The 22,227-nt window shown below is 39.4% G+C and overlaps 1 protein-coding gene across 1 annotated transcript in view; it reads left to right on the top strand.

Annotated features, from left to right (window-relative positions):
* The first annotated feature begins 302 nt into the window (after positions 1 to 302).
* The window catches only part of LOC149070260 (uncharacterized), a 65,457-nt gene continuing 43,532 nt past the window's right edge, over positions 303 to 22,227 (top strand). The window contains exon 1 of the mRNA XM_089249305.1: positions 303 to 707. The gene's annotated coding sequence lies outside the window, so the exon portion shown is untranslated. The remainder of the gene's footprint in view (positions 708 to 22,227) is intronic.

Below are 22,227 nucleotides of genomic sequence, written 5' to 3'. Positions count from 1 at the left end.
AATGAAATAGACACGACACGCGAATCAAGCTAGTAGTAAATAACACAACGCTCAAGTTTCACTCATTTTCTCTTCCTCAAACACGGACTATTATTAAAAAAAAACTAAATAAAATGAAAAAAAGAAATGACTAGAATTCTCTGATGGTTATGAGATTTCGAACCCCACCGTCCATTTCATGCCATGAAGGACATCCATAATGTAAAAAAAAAACGAGCCAAAATAATTTTTTTTTCCTGCCAAGGTCTTTCGCTTCTTTTTTGTTTCCAGAAAGAACACAACTAGTCAGTCACTAGTAGTGAGTGAGTGTGGCTGGTGGCACTCGTCCAGCAAGGTTGCGTATCGGCGTATCGCATGCGTACGAACCCCAGGCACTCTCTCTCTATCTCTCGCGTGTGCCGTGACTATTTTACAACGCTGCGTATTTTATTTATTTTGTGCCTAGTGGACGTACTGGTTGACTAGTCGCGTCGATCGGTTGGCTTGGTTTTAATTAATCTCGAAATCAATTACACTGGTGAGACCGTTGTAAGAGATTCAAGACCGATGTGAGGTCTCTTGATGGTGATATATACGTTACAAGGTGCATGTGATGGGTTAAATCTTCGATAGTGATTGGATATGGCATCATTATGGTGATAATTACTGCAAAGTTCCTGAATTTTCCTCAAGCTGGATAAGTTTTCCCTGGATCCATTATTATTCAGGTGAGTTTGGGATTCGCTATTCGATTTTCTTTTGATGTCTTTGAAGGTTTGAAGATACAAGCAGTATGTCCAGATAGGACTACTCTAGGCTTTGAATCAATTCTGGCACTTGCAGGACTAACGGTATATAGCCCTGTGTTCAATGTCTTGTATAAAGTGTGATTAGACAACAAGGGGAAGGGCTGCCCTCATGTTGAGTGCCCTGATTTTTGACATCATCACTGTCCTGATTTTTGAGTTGTCTGAGGAGAGTTTTTATTAACCGTTTTTAGGCAATCTTTTGTAAAAAAAATTGATGATTTTAAGCGAGAATTTGCGAGAGTTCGATTTTCTTACATTAAAATATAGTCATTGTAAATATTCAGCGATGAAAAAAAAATTTGTATTCTTCCGGGATCGGCTAAATACTAAATATTAGCAGTTTCTGTTCGAGTGGAGTTCCTAAGCCAGCCGATATTTTCAGCTTACCCCCCTACCCCCTCTAAAAAGACTGATTTTTATGTGCATATCGAATTGGGTATAGAAATGCGTACCAAATGAAGTACCGTCGGGAAATTACGTGCGATGCTTGGATTGGGAAATGCAGCGGAGGCTTACGTACCGTTAGGCCGGTATTACACTATAAAATTTTGATAAAAGTTCTTTTATCAAACTCGAAAAATGCAACCAATAAGCGCATCGGTTACATTCGAACAAACGCAACCAGTAATCTTATTGGCTGCATTTTTCGAGTTTGATAAAAGAACTTTTATCAAAATTTTATAGTGCAATCCCGGCCTTAGAGAAGTGTGGAGAGCTCACGTACCTTTGGAAATGTGAAGAAAGCTTGAAATGCAGAGGCCCAACTATCTCTAGAACTACGAAGGAGTCTCGAAATGTGGAGTCTTGCGCACCGTTAGAAGTGCAGAGGAAATAGTGTGCCGTTGGAAATGCAGAACCTTGCTTAGGTCAGAAATACGTGAAAGTCTCACATTCCTCTAGAAGTACGAAGGAGGCTTGAAATGTGGAGAATTGCGTTCCGTTGGAAGTGCAGAAGTTGTATGCCGTTGCATGATGCAGAGGAAGTTGGTACCGTTAGAAATGTGTGGAAGAGTCACGTACCACTAGAAATGCGAAGGAGGATAATGATCGCCTAGAAAAAAACGGAAACTTGCTTACTGTTATGCATAGAAGGTTCGCGTACCTCAAGAAATGCTAAGACTGCAGAGACTGGCAACCCCTAGAAATTCGTAGGATGCTTACGTACCACTAGAAATATAAACGAAGGAGGCTTCCGCTCTTTTAGTGTTTTTATCTCCTTAGATATGTCCATGGAAGTATTCGTAGCCCTAGAAATGTGTAGGCGTACTTCCATAACTATGTACATACCTTGCGTACCCCCCTCTTTTTTTTGTGCCATAACAAAATATTTTACTATTCTGTATAACTTTGCTCTTTTCCTTCACCACTGCTGATTATTTATCGTACTCATACCTACGGGGGTACGCATACCATAGGTTACGAACCACTGACCCAGTTTTAATAAAACTATCAAGAAAAGTAGGTAGCACGTAAATAGGAAGACGCGAAAGCTCGAACCGAAGCATCTCTAAGGAAAAAAAGATTTCGAATGTGATGTCACAGAGTTTTAGGCGGGTTCTACAACTTTCCTCACTCGATTATCATGAGAGAAAAATACTTCCTCGCCTATTTCAATATGTCTTCTTCTTTTGCATGAACAAAGGCCGGGCCTTAATTAAACGCCCAAGTTTTTTGCGTGGGTGGGAATTAATTTTTTTTTTCTACTATGGATGGTATTAAATAGGACATTATCCATTGGGGGATGAGAACTTTGATTTTAACATGCGTTGGCAATATTTAATAAGCCCCGCACTATTCGCAAGGATAGTGGCTACACGAGGATATCCCGATTTTTCATGTTCACGTCTGTTATTATGATACTGTCCTGCATTTCTAACGGTACGCAAGCACCAGCATTTCAATCCTCCTTCGCATTTATAGAGGCACGTAAGCTTTCTCTACATTTCTAACGTTCTCTGCATTTCTAACGGCACGAAAGCCACCTCTGCATTTCTAAAGGTACGCAAGCATCCGCATTTCAAGCATTCTTCGCATTGCTAGAGGCACGTGAGCCTTCCGTGCATTTCTAACGGCACGAAATCCCCATCTGCATTTCTAACGGTACGAAATCCCCATCTACATTTCTAACGGTACGAAAGCCACTTCTGTATTTCTCGAGGTCACCGCATTTGAAGGCCTATTTGCATTCCTAAACGTACGGGAGCCTTCTGTGCATTTCTAAATGTACGGAACCCGCTTCTGCATATCTAACGGTATGAAAACGTTCTCTGCATTTCTAGAGGTACACAAGCCTCTTTCGCATTTCCAGATGGTAGATCTACGTGAAGTAAGGGCTGTAAGGGCCCGATACCGTCCGTCGTAGGACGAGACAATTTTCCTTTTTTTTCATTGTAAATAACTAATCAAAGCCATTTTTGATCAAAATGACAATCAAATCAACCTTTCAATGGCCGTCGATTTCGTAATTATCAATTCATCATCAACGATTTCGTTGGAGTGACCTTTTAGAAGAAGGTCTTCATTTGTGTGGCCAATGTCTGTTATCTAAACTAAAAAAATAGAGGGGGCAAGTCAAAAGTTCCCAATAGTCTCTTTTGAAAAAAAAACAACCGCAATTATAGAAAAAAACGACGCAATAGTGGGAAATGTCAAGGTGAGCTTCCTCCTTATCTCTGTGTATTTTCACTTTAAATGCAGCTTTTCATCTAAAACTGCATTTGAATTTTATTTGCACGTATCATAATCGGGTTTATTTAACCTTTTTATTATTTTCCGGGATATGGGTTATCGCGTGTGGTTTCATCTGCAACACCAGAAGGCGTAGATCAGTGTTTCTCAAAGTCGTCGTCAATATCGCTTCCTGGGGGCGAAGGAAGGGTTCCACACTTTTCTCTTTTATCGCCCCCCCCCTTCTCAGAGTGAAAATTTTCTCATCTCAACCCCATCCCCCTTCCTGTGTGATTCTACAGGATCTTATTTCCGTAGCTATTACCGTCTCCCAAGAGCATTTTTCATCGCTCTCTATGTTCCACCCACTCTGGGAAACTTTGGTATAGAGTTCTATCAAGTCCAACCCCCCCCCCCCCCCCCAGAACATCAATGTTCTGTTCAAAAAAATATATGGCTATATCAAATTCACGCATAACACTAGATACGCAAGCAGGCTGTTTAGGTACCCACGCACACTTTCGGCGCAACTCATTAATTTTATGGGCATCTTTTTCTCAGCCACCTCGTAGGGCATTTTGCCTGTTGTGGCGTTGTATTTGTATTTGTATACGTAAAATGTGCCGGGAAGTCCCAAAATATTGTTGAGTTGGACCTGTTGAGGCTTCTAGCAATGGGCCATGGCTAGATATACGTATATTTTTGCAAATAAAGAAAAATTCAAATTTCGTGGGAAAAAAAATTCCGAATCAGAAAATTACTCATCCATTCACAAAAAATGAAGAAATAAATATTTTTAAGTTAATAACTTCGTATTCATTCGCAAAAAAAAAAAAAAAAAATTCAAATCAAAAATTTTTTGCATTCATCCGCAATAATATTTTCCAAGTGAAAAATTTTGCATTCATTAACAAAAACGAACTAAATTAACAACACGATTTTATCACCTATTTTGGCTTCAACAATGCTCAAGATTTCGCGTAAAAATGATAAAAGTCAAATTTTTTGCATTTATTCATCAAAAATAGCAAAAACTTCGCATTTATCGCATCTATTTCGTTAATACGAAAATTACGTATCCCTTGTCTCATGGCGCATGACACAAATTAATCAACGTTTCTTAAATATATTCGTTGGCATTGTGTATACGTTCGGGTCGGATAAGCTATTGAATTTTATTTTGATTTTAAAAAATTTGACGTCCTTCTCCGCAATTGTGATTACTCATTAAGATATTGTCCTCGCTAATCACTGGCCATGTAAGGCCATTGAGTGACATCAAGCGTATCGGAGACGTACCCGTTCGTACCGAGTGAATAAATCTCGCTTTGCACGCAGGTCGAATCTCAATCGTGATCGGAATCTGTCGATAATAATCTATGGTTCCAATATGACGTCAATTGTTTGACAATCGTGAGACACGCATGACTACTGATTCGAACAGCTGTGCTATTATCTCACTCCACTGTGAGAATTCATGACTCGATTCTTCGAAGTTCAATGAGTAATAATGATGATGACGATTCTTGCAAATGATCGAGGAAGGTGTTGAAGTGTAAGTAAACCTACAAAAAAATAGTAATGGATGTTTTGGGAAAAGAAAGATCTGACATAATAACCATGGGAACTTCACGCATTTTCAGGCTACTTCGTAAAAGGGTTGGCATCAACCTTCAAGTAATTCGATTTCCTAAGGTTTTTGTAATTAGATTGCCAGATATTACCCCATAAAGGCATTATTATTCATTGTTTTCCGTGGAAACACGAATTAGAAAGCTATACTCAATAACAGTGATTCCCAAAAGGGTGCTTTGGCACTAGTTTCGAATAAGTCATTGCTAAATTGGCCAATAAAACTGGGCATTCCCTAGAGTGAAATATTTTTGGGATAAAATTATATTGAATCGGTTTTTAACCTGTGGGTTAATTTCCGTCAAGAATTCCCACGCACATTCACACGTTTCTCTCAAGGGATGTTTGTAACCCGGGGGATAACTTTCATCAACGATTCCCCCTAACAATTTTGTTAAGGTGAGTTTACAATCCGGGTATAACTGCTGTCAAGAATTCCTCCGCATGATTATCTCAAGCAGAGTTCGTATAACCCAGGATAACAACTGTCACTGATTCCTCCACACAATGCTCTCAAGGGTGGAGTTCATCACCAGAAAATAACTTCCGTCGATGCCCCCCTCCACTATAACAATTTTGTTCAGGGGAGTTTAAAACAAGGGATAACTTCCGTTAAGAATTCCTCCACACAATTCTCTCAAGAGAAATTTATAACTCGAGAATAACGTCCGCCGATGACCCCCCCCCCCCCAACAAGTCTGTTAAGGCGAGTTTATAACCCGGGGATAACGCCTGTCAAAAATCCCTCATGGCCCTCTTTCTCTCAAAGGGAGTTCATGATCCATGATAACGTTTGTGCGTGTGTGTGTGTGTGTGTGTCTCAAGGATTCCCCCACGCAGTTCTCTCTCAAGGGTGGAGTTCACCCGGAGATAACCATTCCTCCCCCCCCCCCACACTAACAATTTATATCCTCCCAGGAATAACTTTCGTCAAGAATTCCTCCACACAATTCTCTCAATAGTGGAGTTCATAACCCGGGGATATCTTCCGTCGAGGAACCTCCCACACAATTCTTTCAAGAGGAGATTTTTACCCGTGGATCACTTTCGTCAAGAATTCTTCTCTTGAGGGGAGTTGATAACCTATACTCCAGTGTTCTCAGAAGTTTTTTTTTCTTCAGTGTCGAACGTAAGTTAGCCCATGTGATCCAGTGTTGTAATCGTGGCTTCTACCGCCCCACCCCTCTTGGTCCATTCCAGTCCTTCCAGAAGGCGATACCGCCCCCCCCCCTCCCCGATAAACAATTATCTTTATGAGCGGAAATTTCAGTCGTTGTCAATCGCCGCTGTGGTGGTCGAGTGGTCATAGTGACGCACTCGCATCACGAGGATCCGTGAATCCCACCGTTGCCGCAGTGGTGGTTGGCTGAAGTTGGTTTTCTATGGTTTCCAACTTCGAAGTGCGAATGCAATCCACATTAAAACGTTCCGCCGCAGACAGCAACAGGCCTACAACGATAAAATCTTCAAACACATTACACTTCACTCATAGTTCGAAAAATACGTGGCAGATGACAGCACTATATAACAAGCATTACACAGGAACGAGCTTCACGTTAGGTTCACAACACGGACTCGCACATCCCAACATGTACCAATTGGTTAGAAATTCCGCAGAGGAATATGGACGAGGTACATGCGTGGTTTAGTAGTAGTCTTCACAATACGTATCTGGATGCGTCGAAATTCAATTTTAGTCTCCAAACTTCGCTAGGAAATGAAGATACTCTTTCGGATTTTGAGTATTTTTCAAAATTCAGGAGGGGAGAGTGAAATTACTTTTTCGGATAACAATGGGAAACATTTTTCTGACAATATCAAGCATTTCAGATAACGATAGTTTTTAAAACTCGCTGATCAGTTAAACAATGATAGACCCATGGCCCCCACATCCTGTAGCGGGGCCCCTATTCTGGGATATCTTGCGGGCCCCTTCTGTAGTTAATTTATAGCGTGAAAAAGCAAAAATGTGATGATAATCGCCCCGGGCCCCAGGGCTAGAGCCCTGTCAGCGCCCCCCCCCCACATGTGGGGGCGATGGATAGACCACTTAAAGGCTGTTTACGACTGTTAAAGATGAATCATTCGGGACAGAACTAGAATAAGGATGGAGGGTCAGCCATTATTTTTGACACACCAATCTAAGCACAATACATGTTGGGGGACTGTGAATATGGGTTAAGGCAAGGTTGAGACGGTGATGTCCCGATTCGTCCTTTCCCGTTTCATCCGAGGTGATAACGTGATTTTATCCGCTCTTATCCCCTCTTTGTTATCAAGATTACACCTTCATGGGGGGGTGGGATAACATGTCGAGTACCCGTTGTTCGTTGTAGCTATTGTACAGTGGCTTCATGAGCGAGATACATAGGTGAATCTTGCATAACTCGGAAATAAGGTATTTAATTTCGAAAGTATGAATAAAGTAGACTTTATCAAAACCAAGACGGGACATTCCTGTATACTATACTATGTGTAGTTTACTCCTGAATTTAAATATCCTGTAAAAGGTTGAGAAACGCAGCTATTTCCAGGAGCTCTATCTATGAGAACTTGTGAAACCACGGGGTGTTATGTTACGGATTGACAGTAATCCCCCTATCGACATGTGGGAGGGGAGGGGAAAGAAGAGATCGGATGAAACGGGACTATTTTGACCTAAGGATGAACCGGGAAAGGACGAAACGGTACCTAGCCGTTGAGACACAGCATAAAAACCAATTTTCTTACTCGCGGCATCATGAATGCATGGAAAAAAAGGGGGATCATGGGTTCGAATCTCAGACTTCGGGTGCTCTTTTGTTCCTAGCAGGTCCAAGAACCTTCACTAAAGTTCCGGCAAATGGACACATTTCTTTCCCTAAGGTCAAGTTTATACAAAAATTTATAGCAAAATATAGGATTTCTCTCTTAGCACGTGCCGAAATAGGACTAAAAAAAAAACTTCCTGAAGAGAATACATATTATTCAGGTAAAAAACAACAAAGATATATCTATGAGACAAAAGACCTTATAACTTTTTATTGTGATTTATTTCCTCGACACGCTTGCCTCGCGAAACAACAAAAACTTCTCCTTCCTGGAGGCAGGCCTAAAGATATATGGTCAAATAAAACAGCATATTGTGTTTTGTTGTACTTGTGCGTAAATATGCATGTGCACAGCGCACCTGGCTTACGGCTTTTATAGATTCTAGAAATCATGACGAAGGTCTTTTTTGGAGTACTACTGTTACACTGACCTGTTGGCCGGATGACTGCAAGTCGTCTTGCGGTAACGTTTCTTGTCGAGGGCCATTCAAGATTGTAACCCGGTAACGATGGGTTCGGAAAATTCTCAGCCAAAACAATTGACCTAAGGAAAACTCACCGATAACAATTCATCGGTAGGGAAATTAACCGACAAAAAAATAACATCTCTCACCTCGAGTATTCGTGAATGAATTACCAAAAGAATGGACTGAGATAGCTCTCTCGCTTGCTGTCTCTGTCAACCACGTAATCGCTCGCTGACTACTCGGTCACTCACTGAAGAATACACGTGGGGACGAACGCATGATCGACTAATTTGCATGGCGATGAATTTTCCGTCAGTGAATTATCGGCAGAGAATTTTCATTTAGTTCAGTGAATTGATGACTATGAACTCTATCGGTGAATCGCGTAGTGGTGAACTGTTAGTGAATCGCGTAGTGGTGAACTGTTAGTGAATCGCGTAGTGGTGAACTGTTAGTGAATCGCGTAACTGTGAACTGTTGGCAGTGAACTATGTCGGTAAACTAATTCTGTTGGTAATATACCAGGGAAAAAAGCAACATGTGTAGACCCAAAATTGGAAAAAGGAACCACGGCTAGACGCGTTTCGGAACTGTATGAAGTTCCTTCATCAGTAGAAAAGAAAATAATGGAAAGATAGTGAAAACTCCTTAGTGAGACTCCTTATATAGCGGGAGTGACTTGCTGTTCCAGAGTTAATGAGTCGAATTGAAATGATTTAACATCAACTACAAAAAAGTTGGTTCTTTTTTTTCCAATTTTGGGTCTACATACGTTGCTTTTTTCCCTAGTACATTGTCTCGCCGAAAAAGTAATTCATTTCTAATTTTGTGGCAGTGAACTATTGACCGTGAATTATGCCGGTGAATGGTTGGTAGTGGGTTTTCATTCTGTAAATTAAGTAGCTGTGAATTCTGTCGGTGAATTGGATGACAGTGAACAGTTGGGGGTAAATTCTGTTGGCGAATTGCGCAGCAATAAACTGTTGGCGGTGAATTTCCGACCCTTCCCATTGAACGGTAGTAACCTGATATGCATTTGGTGGCCGGGAATTAGATTCGGTGTTTTGGTTTGGTGAATTGCGTGGCAATGAACTGATGTCAGTGAATTTCTCTTCACTGAAATGGTAGTTGCAAATTCTGTCAGTGAATTTTCTGTCGATGAATTGCTGGTGGTGAGTTTTAAAGACACGCCTTGAATTGATTCGGGGGCTCTTATAAGGATTCCACCCACTTAAGCCCGCATGAAATTCACACTATGCGATTTTTAACATGAGTTTAACCCGATGCGAGGAAAAAAATTTGGGAAATATGTTACACAGCTTGGTGGAAATTCTCAGTTCGTAAGTGATACAACCATTAGAACCGACCGCATAAGTTAATTTTGTATGAGCTTAAGGAATATACAATAAACAGGCTTCTCCTCTTGTTGAAGGAATCATTACGAAGAGTTCCTTTAAGAGTCAGTTACAAAGTTTGCATTGAATTAGGCAAATGAGTTTTTTGGCTTTCCTTCTCACTCTGAATCCTTTGTGGTTTCCCGATTGCGACGTTGTCGTCGTGGGAGAGGAACAGACTCTTCTCGGTAATAATGGAATATTCATGAAGGGCAGCCATCGACGCTTCCTGTAATTTTCTTCTGCCGATTCACAGCTGGATGAAAAAAATCGCTAATCTCGCCCGTAAGTAAGAATCTGAATCATCAGCATCCACTCGCATGTCTCATCGTCACAAGTATCACGTATTTACTTCTTTCTGGCCATCTTAAGATCGATAAAACACAACCTAATTTGAAAAAAACTCAAGAGTAAAGGTCAGAAAGTGTTGGTGGGGGGGGGGGGGGAGGGAGGGGAACAGATTACCCTTTGTTTGTTTTTAACTTTTCATCGCTTCTTTGTCACTTACTAATAGCCATTAAAACAATATTCAAGTCGCAATGACCTTGTCACAAGCATACAATAACAATGGCTCTTCAATCTCGAGAAACATCACCACTTTTATGATCCAGTTTAACCGCAAGCGGTTGTCGGAGGGATATGATTGAAGTGTTTAAAATTTTCAAGGGTTTGATAGGGTGGACCACATGAATTATTAATTAATGCACTGCCAATCGCGACTGCTTCGACAAGAAGACACTTGTATAGATTGGTAAGGGACAGTTCCAGTTGTGGTGCCACAGGGAGTTTTTCCTCTAACAGGGTTTTGGATAAATGGAATAGCTTACCCTCGGGGGGGGGGGGGTCGTGAATTCCACCACAATCGACACGTTTAAAAAGAAATTCGTTGTTTATAATGGGATGAATCGAGAATGTGTATTTTAGAAATTTTTGACATCCATATTTTTATGGGCATCTTCTTTTTAGCCACCTCGTTGGGCATTTTGCATGTTGTGGCCTTTGTGTTTGTAATTATTTTCGAAAAAACCTACTCGTAAACTTCTAGTTTTTTTAATTTGAAGTGAAAAAGCTCTTATTCCGCCAAAACTTAGATGTTTTTTTGAATTATAGAAATGATTAATCCGCTGAGTAGATCGAATGTATTTCACGAGTATACTCGGACTCCGGATCTGGCTCAGGTTTTTAAGAGCATTCTATTCCTACACACTCTTCTTCAAGCAATTCTTGATGAGTACAAGCGGCCTATTAACCTCCCATAAAGGCCTCCCAGGAATTTTCGAAGCCAAATGGAATGGAAACTCTCGTAAGCTATAGGCCATTCAAGTTGATTTCCAGTTTTCGAGACTATTATAAACTTCTTCCCTCGGCGAGCCCCTTTACGAGGGCATGGCAACTAACTCCCTCCCCTCAAATGAATCCACGTATCATCTCGGGAGTAGCTAAAAAAGGCCATCACATCTTCTCTTCCCTAAAGACCTTAAAAAAGTGCACCGTTTCGATTAAAGAATGCCCGATTTGTGAGTGGGGACGAGCGTATCATATCGCATTTTAAAATATAAGATGACACGAATTGTGCTTCGATTTTAAATCGAAACTAAGAGATGATGAATTCATATAGTAAACTTATGTCTCTAAAATGGGTGTACTTACGTAGGCGAGAGATTGATACAATGTACAATAGGAAGAATAAAGACCTTGAGACACTTTTAAAAACGTGTGCTTAAAATGTTTCCTACTGCCTGGATGCATTTTTCGGGAGGGCTGGGGTGACTTCGGAGTTGTGGAAAAGAAAGGTTTCAGTGAGCTTCTTTCTAATTGTACAGGTTCTATGCAGACAGTCTCCCAACATCATGCCCCTCCCTGGTAAATTGATGTTTCGCAATCGCATACTAAGCTGGAAAAGTAAGAACTTGCTCACACTTTTGCACATGTAAATGTGCAAAACTGTACTTTCGTTTTACACATTTACTCGCGAAAATCACAGTACTAGATCTCAACATGTAGGTAGGCATTCTATATTAGACTCACAGAGTCTGGCCTGGATGGACATGAGCCTTTTCCTCGAGATAGTGTAGGTTCTATGGACAGCTTTGCTAGATTCTGAAGTGTAGGGACATTTTCTCTCAGACAAACCATATTTCATTCTTTACTTCTTCAGTTATTTTTTTTTCCTCACAGTTCTCTGTGCCCCCCCCCCCTCCAAATATACAAGGACCACAAGGGAGGCCATATCGATGCAGATTGAGAACCACTGGGGTAGAGTTCGAGCTCCTTTTTTATGTTTATGTGTTCACAGAATCGACAAACGCGATCGTATCGAACAAGGGTGGAGTTGGTTTTCGCATACAATAGCAACATCAGTCATATTATAACAAGGACAACGCAACATGATATCTCTCTCGATCTCCGTTGAATCATCTTGGTTATCAGACTTGCTTTAAATCTCTGGAAGATGATGATGAAGAGCCTGTCTCACCCCTTTGGTTTTCAAATCCTAAGAAAATGGGTTACTCCCAAACTCTCTCTCTCATGAGAATCTTAAGCTGTTTTTGCTATTTTTTTTTTCTTTTCCTTTCTGTTTTTCGAGAACGTATGAGCTAAGTATGCATGTGTATGAAGAACAACAAAACAAGGAAAGATCGAGAAAAGAGGTAGAAACTATTATTATTATTGTGAGAGCGAGGTGGTGCGCAAACAGGTTAACGCGCAGGGACACATCATTAATATTCAAACCACGCCGATAGACGTTCTATTCGGAAGGTTTTTCGGCATTTTGTTTTTTTTTTCTTGAAAAGAATCAAGACTTTCTCATCTTTATTTTATTTTTTACTTATTTTTCATTCTTGTTCATCGGGTTAGTATACTGCGACATCTACAAATGCGCATGGACTAAACTTTGAATAGTGCAGTATATATTCTATAGTTATCTTCGAGGACCAGGATATAATGAAGGTAAACTTTCAGAGTTCAAGGTACTCTGACAAATAGAATAAAAAAAGGAGCAGTCATCAGACATCGTTATTTGTCTATTATTTGTCTTCGATACGGGGACACTGACCTATGACATATCGTGGACATTAATGGATGGATCAACCTGAGCTTAATTATAAAATATTGATTGACTGGTAAATAATGTTCTGAATATAATAATCGATGTGAACTTTCTGGTAATGCTTCTAAATAAAAAACAGTAAAATAGCAAAGCATCTTTTTTTCTCAAATGTTCATGCCACTTAATGCAGTTTGGACAATGCTCATAATAAAACAATAGATTTTAAATAATATTCAAGAACGAGACAAACAAATTCGGAAAAAGAACTTGCATTTGATAGATGTTTCCGAGGAAGAATGCTTTGGCAAATGCTTTCACTAACAATGGTTATGTGGTTATGAAAAACGGTACTATCAAACACTTGACTTTCAAATAATCCTATCAAACGATGTTTTTCGAAGATGCTTCCATTAAGAAATGACGTTCAAAGATGCTCATATCAAACAATGCCGTTCAAAGACGTTCATATCAAACAATGCCTTTGAAAGATATGACATTAGTGGATGATCTCACCAAACAATGACTTCGAAAGATATTCTCATCAAACAATGCCTTCGAAAGATATTCTCATCAAACAATGACTTTGAACAGGGACATTGGAACTGTTTCGAACGTGTGAGTACCTATCGTGAACTTTATGTAGGGAACTTTAACTTCTGAATCAATTCTGGGGGTACTCATGCCAGTGCTGCAAGCTATCGTGGGTGCTCGAGCACCCACAGCACCCCAGCTCCCCCACTGACTTTGAAAAATGCTCTTATCAAACAATGGCTTTCAAAGATACTGCATCTAAAGACTTTCAATGCTACTCTTTTCAAACATTAACTTTGAAAGATGCTCCTATAAAACAATGTCTTTTAAAGCTACTCCTTTCAAACAATGACGTTCAAGGATACTCTCATCATACAATGCCTTTCAAAGATGTTTTGATCAATGACTTTCAAACATGTTTTGACCAAACAATGACTTTCAAACATGTTTTGACCAAACAATGACTTTCAGAGATGCTTTGATCAATGACTTTCGAAGATGTTTTGATCAAACAAGTCTTTCAAAGATACCTCTTTCAGAGAATAACTTTCAAACATGCTCTTATCAAAGAATAATTTTCAAACATGCTCTTATCAAAGAATGGCTTTCAATGATGCTTATATCAAACAATGACTTTGGCAAGCGCTCTCACAACGACCCAATGTTAGAGCGCCTGCCCATCTTCTGAACAATAAACTTTAAGGAAGCTTCTGTAAGACAATGGATTTTGAAGAACGCTCCTACTAAAAAAACGCTCTACCGTAAGCAGTGTATTTTCAACAATCTCTCACGGAACAATGGATCCGGGACAAATCTACACGTCAACAAACAAAATACAACACAAAAGTGTGAAAAAGTCCCAAATTAAAACCGCTCTATCCCAGTCTGATTAGCAATATAATTCGCAATTATTAGTTCCAATTGAATTAGAATGTTCTCCGAAAACCGATATCGCAAATTTAATCGGATTATATTCTTTATATCTATTGCATTTCATTTTCATTAACGTCGCGTGACTGCAGTGTCGATCGTGTGACGTGGAATATAATTGTGACGTCTTTTTTTCTTTTTACCCGTCAAGCGAAAGAAAGTCAGGCAGATGAGTAAATAATTCTACGACTGAAGCGTCACAAAATGTTAACAAAGTATTGGGCAAACAATCTCTATTGTCAGGACATCAATTAAATGACCTTGACGGGGGTAGAGAAGGACAATGGTCATAGAGTCCTCTACTGCTACATCAAAAGACAACGTGTGATCGAAACTTCCTCATAGCTAAGCATCCAATGCTTCGAATCCAGAAAAAAAACATATTAAGTTGTGATGTCACTCTTACTTTTTATTAGTTGAACATATGACCCGTAATTTGCAGATACTGACGTATTTTGTTTTGTTTTGAGCGCCTCCATTTTGTTCTTTTGGCAGAATTGTCCCGTGTTATAAACAAGTTACTTGAATTTTTAATCTTATACTGAAATCTTGGATGAGAATAATTTACATAACATACTATTTATGTTATAATTATGACTATAAGTATTAATATCATGATTAGGGTGACTTCGTTGCTCGATTTTCTCAGGACATACCCGTATTTCCTTGTAATTTTGGCCGCTCCGGCTTTTTTTTAGAAATATCCCGTTTTATCCCACGTTTTCAGCGAAGCCAGTTTAAATTTTTCAAAGAATTTCTATAATCAAGGATCAAAATGATTGAATTATTTTCCTAACTTGAAATAATGTAAGGATAATTATGACTATGAATATTCATTTCACGTGTTTGTCATATTGAACGTTTTTTCTTTCGTAGTAATTCATTTTAAACCACTACAATTTGCAGTAGTGATTTTTTTTCCCCCGCCAATGGTGATTTTACGATAATTTTAGAAGTACGGTATAGCCACTGCTTATAATAATCACTGGTTATAAGGATCAACCACTTATAAGAATCAAATCGGCAAAACGAAAACCAAACGCTGTTTTAACACGGTGCGTTTTTCGGTTTTCGTAGTAAAGACATCATGATCTCGCCTGAAGGCCCTCCCCCGCATCCCTTGCGTACTCCAGTGGTAACTGGAAGAGTAACAGCAAAAATTTCCGGATATAAGAATCAACCGCTTATAAGAATCAAAATGGCTGAAAAAGATGTGATTCTTATAAGCGGTGGCTACTGTAATTGGCCGCTTTGGTTACCTTTGGCATCGTTTTTGGCGACAACTGGCGATTTTTCGTATTTGGGATCCTAAATTTATGTATTTTTCTCGGGGAAATATACGGTCAGTTTAATCATGATCAACTTTTTTTTTTCATTGAAATAATTTTAATTCACTGCAGATTTGCTTTAGGCTATTTTTGAATAATTTCATTGATATTGCCAACGACTAAGACTTTGTTGGTGACAATTCACGATGTACTTTTCTTTATATTTGGGACACAAATTTCATAATTATCATAATATAATTTATGTATCATGAAAATAATCTTAATTCTCGATTAAAAAATTCGACTAAGCCTAAAAAAGGGGGAAAAAACGGGACATTATATAAAAAAAAAGTTGGGACGGCCAAAATTACACGGTAATATCCCGTAAAATACGGGTCATGAGAACACTCTCTATATACATGTTTTTAGCCCTCGAGTGGCAGAAATACCGCTTATCTGACCCGCAGATTATAAAGTTTGTACAAACCCCTTCTCTACAGGATAAGGTGCCTATAAAGGCTATTAACCTTTCAAATAGCAAGCTATGCGACAAATTCTCACAGTTCGCAAATGCCACCATCTTGATTCCTACTTACAATATATTAGACTGAAAAAAATCTCGGGCACCCTGAAGCACCGCGGGATCGCTACTATTATTAAAACGTCAAGCTTAACATCTAGTTAAATAGCCCATCAGCACTGAACTCTCACAGGTTAGAGGTTGGGGATCCCGAAACGACATTTAGGACCACTATAAGACCTTTTTATTGTGTTGCATGGGCCCAAACATGTAAAAACCAAGACCTTTCTTTTAACCTATGAGTAGAAATGGAAGGATTCGCGGATTTTTATTCATGTTTATGGTGTGAAGGGCATTTTCTTGCAAAAAAACACAGGTTTTCTCTTTTTCCCCTCTCATTTCCCTACTGATCCATTAAAAAAGATGGAACCTGATTTTAGCGTGTGTTTTAGAGAGAGGTTACGAAGCGCGTATTTCGATGGTTACGCAATGGTACGAGGAAGTGGTTGAACTGCGTCTTGTAGGCACATGTTATGATTCTCATGTATATTTTGGCATGTCTTGTAAATGGCACAGACAGGCATTGGTGATAGCCAATGGGAAAGAAAAAAAAAAAGGTGTGTAAATGGAATTTTAATTGAATAAAACAAAAACCTGTTCCAAGTAATGGAAGTGAACGTCGTAATTTTTGTTGTTGCTTCGTGTGGATTCGTTTTGATTAATTATATTGAGATTCTACTCCTTTGTTGGAAATTAATTACAATAATTGATTGTATTGTTATAATCAACTATTATGTGTGACACTTTCGTTTATCTTCTTAAATGATGAATATGTTTCGTGAAATGATAAATTATGAATTTTACGTCTTCCGTAAAAAATTCGTGCATTTATTTTAATGCATTATTTTTAAAATAACGTAATTATAAAATAATTAATTTAATTAACAATATATACATTTTTTGATTATAGTTTCGATATGAAGTTTTTTCAGAGCACAATCAGTTTCGCAAATCATTTTGCGTTTTTAAGAGTGGAATTTTTGTTCAAAAAAAGTTATTTTTGCGTCTATTTTTTTTATTATTCAATTAAATTTTTTTTACATTTTTTTTAAATTCAGATTTTTCCGTCTTTTAATTCCATGTTTTTGTTATTTTTTATCCATTACCTTATTTTAATTTATTATTTTTGCAATTTTCCATTAATTGGTTTTTAGTTATTATTTAATTTTTTTTCATATTTATGTTTAGTTTTTACATATTATTATAATAACTGACAGTTTATTACAAAAAAAATTCGTCCCTCCTCGTCCACATTCCTCTGCGGATCTTCTAACGAACTGGTGCATGTTGGAATGTGTGTGTATGTATAGTGAACCTTCCGTGAAGTATGTTTCTGTGTAATGCTTGTTATGTGTAGTGCTGCCACCTGCAATAATTTTTTCCAGCCTATCCGCTATTACTTAAAAATATTGAAGAAAGATGGCAGCACCAGCGAAAACACGAACAATCTTAACTCTGACAACATAAACACCTTAGAGACATGTATGCATGTACGCACGCAGCACACAAACGCCCAACACTTTCCGGCATGCATCGATTCTTTGGAAATCCCGCAGAGGAATGCGAACGAGATGCATGTAGGGTAAAAAGTAGTCGTAGTGAAATCATACCACAACCATCTCAGAGTCCGGGTCCCGCACTGGCTGTTTCCGATCTCGAAGGAGAAGCTCCGCGCCAGAAGCTTTCAGAAAGAGCCTTCCTCTACTTGCTGTGTGAAAAGTAGATTGGACCATTGCATATCATCTGGAACATATTTTGGAGGGAAAAAGAATGCTTTGGCTGTACCTATATTTTTCTCTTGATTTTACTCTCATTTCTTACGGAACACACTTTGTAAAATATTTGTCTACAGAGGAAAAAAAAACCGATCCAACGATGTTGTTTTTTTTTCTAATGGGTTTTTCTTCGTTACGCACTGGTTCCTTAAGAAGTGTGTTTCCTCATTCATTTCTTACCTGTAGGAACATGACGGCTTTATTGATGGTCTTTTAATAGTCTTTGATGGCTTCGTCCATTCCACCCAAACAATTTAAATAGTGTTAATCTTGAATACTAATCAGAGGTCTATGACGTTTTTAGGGTGAAGTGCCAGTGTTCATTAGGTTGACTTATCTTATTGGTCAACTTTTCTCCAACACAAAGGTCTTCAACCCTTTTCTAGTCGCGAGCACTTTTTGCTTGTACACATCATCAAAAGAAGAGCACACACCCCCCCCCCCCACGGCATGTTCGACATACAAATACGTGAAATCAGAATAATTTCAGTCTATGAATGCGATTTATTCAAGGTGTTTAACTGGAACGTTGATCAAGTGCTCGCGAGCACCAAATCGGACACGAGCACCGAGCACTCTGGGTGCTTCAGGGTGCTTCGCGAGCAACGGGTTGAAGAGATGCCTGCTCCAACTAATACTTGGGTAAGCTTGTACATTGGAATTTGTATTAAACGGATGAAGAAGATGAGTATCCCACAAAAGGGGGGGGGGGCTAACCCCCCCCCCCCCGATTCATATCAGCGCCGCCTACTTTATTTACTATAAGAAGATGCTTTAGTGGGATAAATATGTTAGGGAAACTGGACTTAGATGAGCATTGATATTTGCTGGTTCAGCAAGATTGGATTATACAAATACAACGCCACAACAGGCAAATTGCCCAACGAGGTGGCTGAACATCATGGATCCCCGAGCCATTTTTTGGAGGTCCTACCTACTGCTGCTACAACACACATGCACCCCGCCCACAACCCCCTCCCCGCGGATCCCCCCAACGAATCGGTACATGCGGGAATGTGCGTGTACGTGTAGTGAAACCTGACGTGAAGTTTTTTGTTTCCCTGTAATGCTTGTTATGTGTGTAGTGCTGCCATCTGCCACCAGTTTTTCTAACTATGAGTGAAGTGTTATGATTGAATGATTTATCGTTGTAGGACTGTTGCTCTCTGTGGCGAGAGTTTTTAACGGGGAGATCGGCTCGCATTTGCGCCTTGAAGTTGGGAACCACAGAAAACCAACTTCAGCCGACCACCACTGTGGGGTTCAAACCCGGATCCTCGCATCGCGAGTCCGTCACTATAACCACTCGACCACCACAGCGGCGATTAGTAGTTGGGAGTGAATGGTACCGATGCTTTTTTGGATTTTTATGGTTGCAAAGGTGAAAGTCGGGTAGGATTCGGTTACCGGATTGTGGGATATTAGACTCCAAGATACTGCGGTATAAGCTTTGGCACTGGCATTTATCCTTCGCACATGGTCGTCTTTGGACAGGGACAACTTTGACAGGGCCGTCATCACAGAATCGGGAACCGCCGGGTAAAGTGAATGTTGTGGGAAAGTCAGTGGTAATTCGTGTAAATAGTTTTAAAAATTCATAAAAATTGAAGGATTTGTGTATTTGAATGCGTTTAGCGAAAAAGTTATTCTCATGAAAAGGGAACTTTTTTGGTACAGGGGGAAAAAAATTAGTTCGAATTTTCGTCGATAGAGAGCACTGTGCAGAGCAAATCACCGGAAATATGCAAATAAAAGTACTATAAAATGTAAAGGTGTACTATTAACAGCTCATTTCTGAATTTTTCTGTTACTGGCGCTTACAGGGCTGGACTTAGGCAGGTGCGAAGGGTGCGGCCGCACTGGGCCGCAAAAGGGGATAAAAATGTTTTGATTACATTTTGACTTTAACTTCTCAGCAAAGCAATAGCTTAAAATTCAGTCCACGATAGAGAACCTCTAAGGTTAAGGGCGTGGGTAGATAATCGGTTTTCTAGCGCTGAGAGCCCCAAATCTTCGAGTGCCTGTGGGCCCAATTGCAATTTTTTTCACTGGGAAGCGGACACTTTTGTCCATATTTATTGCCAAATGGCATTTTTTATGACTACAAAGGAGTTTTACAGTCGTTCTCGGACAACAGAGTACCCATAGACACCCTGGGGTATTGGAAAAGCCCTGTTAATAGGGGCCGCAAAATACTTAAGCCCGTCCCTGGGCGCTTACATGAGGTTTTCATTGCGATGTTGACATTGGTGAACAAAATAATATAGTTGAAGTTGTTTTACCTCAGCCACTAATCGCCTTGAAGCTTTACGAACGTTTCGGATTCAGAATTTGTTCAAGGAAGTTTCAGGCTTGGATTTCTGTGATTTGTTTTCGTGCAGCATCTATTGACAAAAATTTGAACTAATTTTATTTATATACCAAAAAAGAAACATCTTCCCCTTCTTGAGAATAACTTTTTCACAAACCGCTTTCGAATATACTAGTTTCTTCAATATCTGAATTTTTATACTATTTACGAATTTATGGGACACCTTGTACACGATTACAAATTTAAATAAATGGCCTACTTACTTATTCTATAAATCAGTGTTTCCCAAAAAGTGTGGGATTCTCTTAAACATAAACGTCCAAATAAGAAATTCATTTTTCTTTTAAAAGTGTGTCAGAACTAAAATAAATGATTTTACTTAGCTGAGGTAATGACCATGTATCCCACAATGTAATTTTATCAATCATACACAATGATAAGTAGTATGTGAATGTACGGGGGGAAAATGCGAACTACGCGTTATGAGCGTTTTTGTTTATGGTCGACTTCAAATTTAGAATCGTTTTGAAATCGGACGATTCTTTCTTAATTACAATCTATACGAAAATCAAGGACCACATCATACACCTCGCTACACTTCCATCTCGCATAAGGAACACAACTCGCAACAAGTACAGGGTGGGCAAAAAGTCGGTGGAAACTTTATAAATGAATAAAAACCGGAAAAAAAAACGGTTTGCAGGGTAAGCATCGCTAGGCCATGGGAATTTTTTTTTAAGACAGGAAAAAAAAATCTCAAAAAACACCCGATAGGTGACGTTGGTAAGAGCAACTTCGGTGGAAATATGCAAATGAGACGGTTATAAAAACTTGCGCTCCTAATCTACAACCAGTTCACCGTTGTAAATCGTGCATGTGGACCTGCTGCACTCTGCCGTCGCTGCTAGATTTGTGACTCGCCAGCAATGTGTTGTTATTCCCTGTGGTGGTGGTGGTCATATAGAACACATACTACTGTAATAAACGATTTGGAGGCATTCTGTTCGTTATTTCCGTATCTTTTCTTTGACTTCTGTATGTCAGTGCCACCTATGGGCTGTTTTTTAACTGTTTTTTTCCCTGTCTTTAAAAAATTCACGTGACCTAGCGATGCTAACCCTACAAACCGTTTTTTATTGCGGTTATTTTTCTGGTTTTTATGCATTTTCAAAGTTTCTACGGACTTTTTGCCCATCCTGTACATTAAAAACAAAATAAATATTTATGTAATATTAAAAAAAAATTGAATGTCGGTGTCAGCAATTCACCGAAACATGCGTTCCGAAAAGTGTTTTCGAGACTACATTCATTGCCAAAAAAATGGAGTATATCGGAAAACGAAGACATATAGACAGGGGGGGGGGGGGGGGTCACCGATTAATTTTTTTGGTCAAAAGGGGTTCGCGCTTCAAGAAGTTTGGGAACCTATGCCAGATCTCATCATTATGAGGTGCCCTATTTGAGGCCTATCTCACTTGAGGTCTTTTTTTCTTTTGGTTTCACGAAACACTAGAAATGTTTATGATGCAGGTCATAGGGAATCCCAAGTTTTCCCGAGATCTTTTCTAGGGTTCCGCAGAATCGTAAGCTGCAAAACTTTTCATTGATGTTGCAACGGACATGTCGGTATCAGAGAAATACTCGTATTCGCGTTTGTTTGGGTCCCGTTTAACAATCTCCGTAACCAAGGCAACCACTATGAATTCATCGCTACGTAACCACTATGCTATCCATTTCCGTTTCTTGCAGAACCGCGGTTTGGAAACCAAAGCTTCGAAAAGAAACTTACCCGCTCGAGTGTGCAAGTGCACAACTTCGACAATTCGAATCAACGGTACATCGAAAAACAATGGTATCGACGGCGCATATGGTTCAAAGAAAGGTGTCAGAAAGCCCTTGTTGTGTGTTTTAATGTTCAGAGCACGTTTCTTCTTTCAAGATCGCTCAAAAACCCATTGTGCTCGCCACTTAATATGCATGATACATTGTAATCTAGTTCCACGGAGAATTGATGACCTCGGC

Source organism: Pholcus phalangioides, unplaced genomic scaffold, assembly GCF_987345545.1.
Source record: "Pholcus phalangioides strain wild (caught in Gottingen) unplaced genomic scaffold, Ppha-v1.0 ptg000022l_1, whole genome shotgun sequence".
Taxonomy (NCBI): Eukaryota; Metazoa; Arthropoda; class Arachnida; order Araneae; family Pholcidae; genus Pholcus; species Pholcus phalangioides.
Note: the sequence above shows the minus strand (reverse complement) of the source record. Positions and strands in the feature narration are given on the sequence as shown.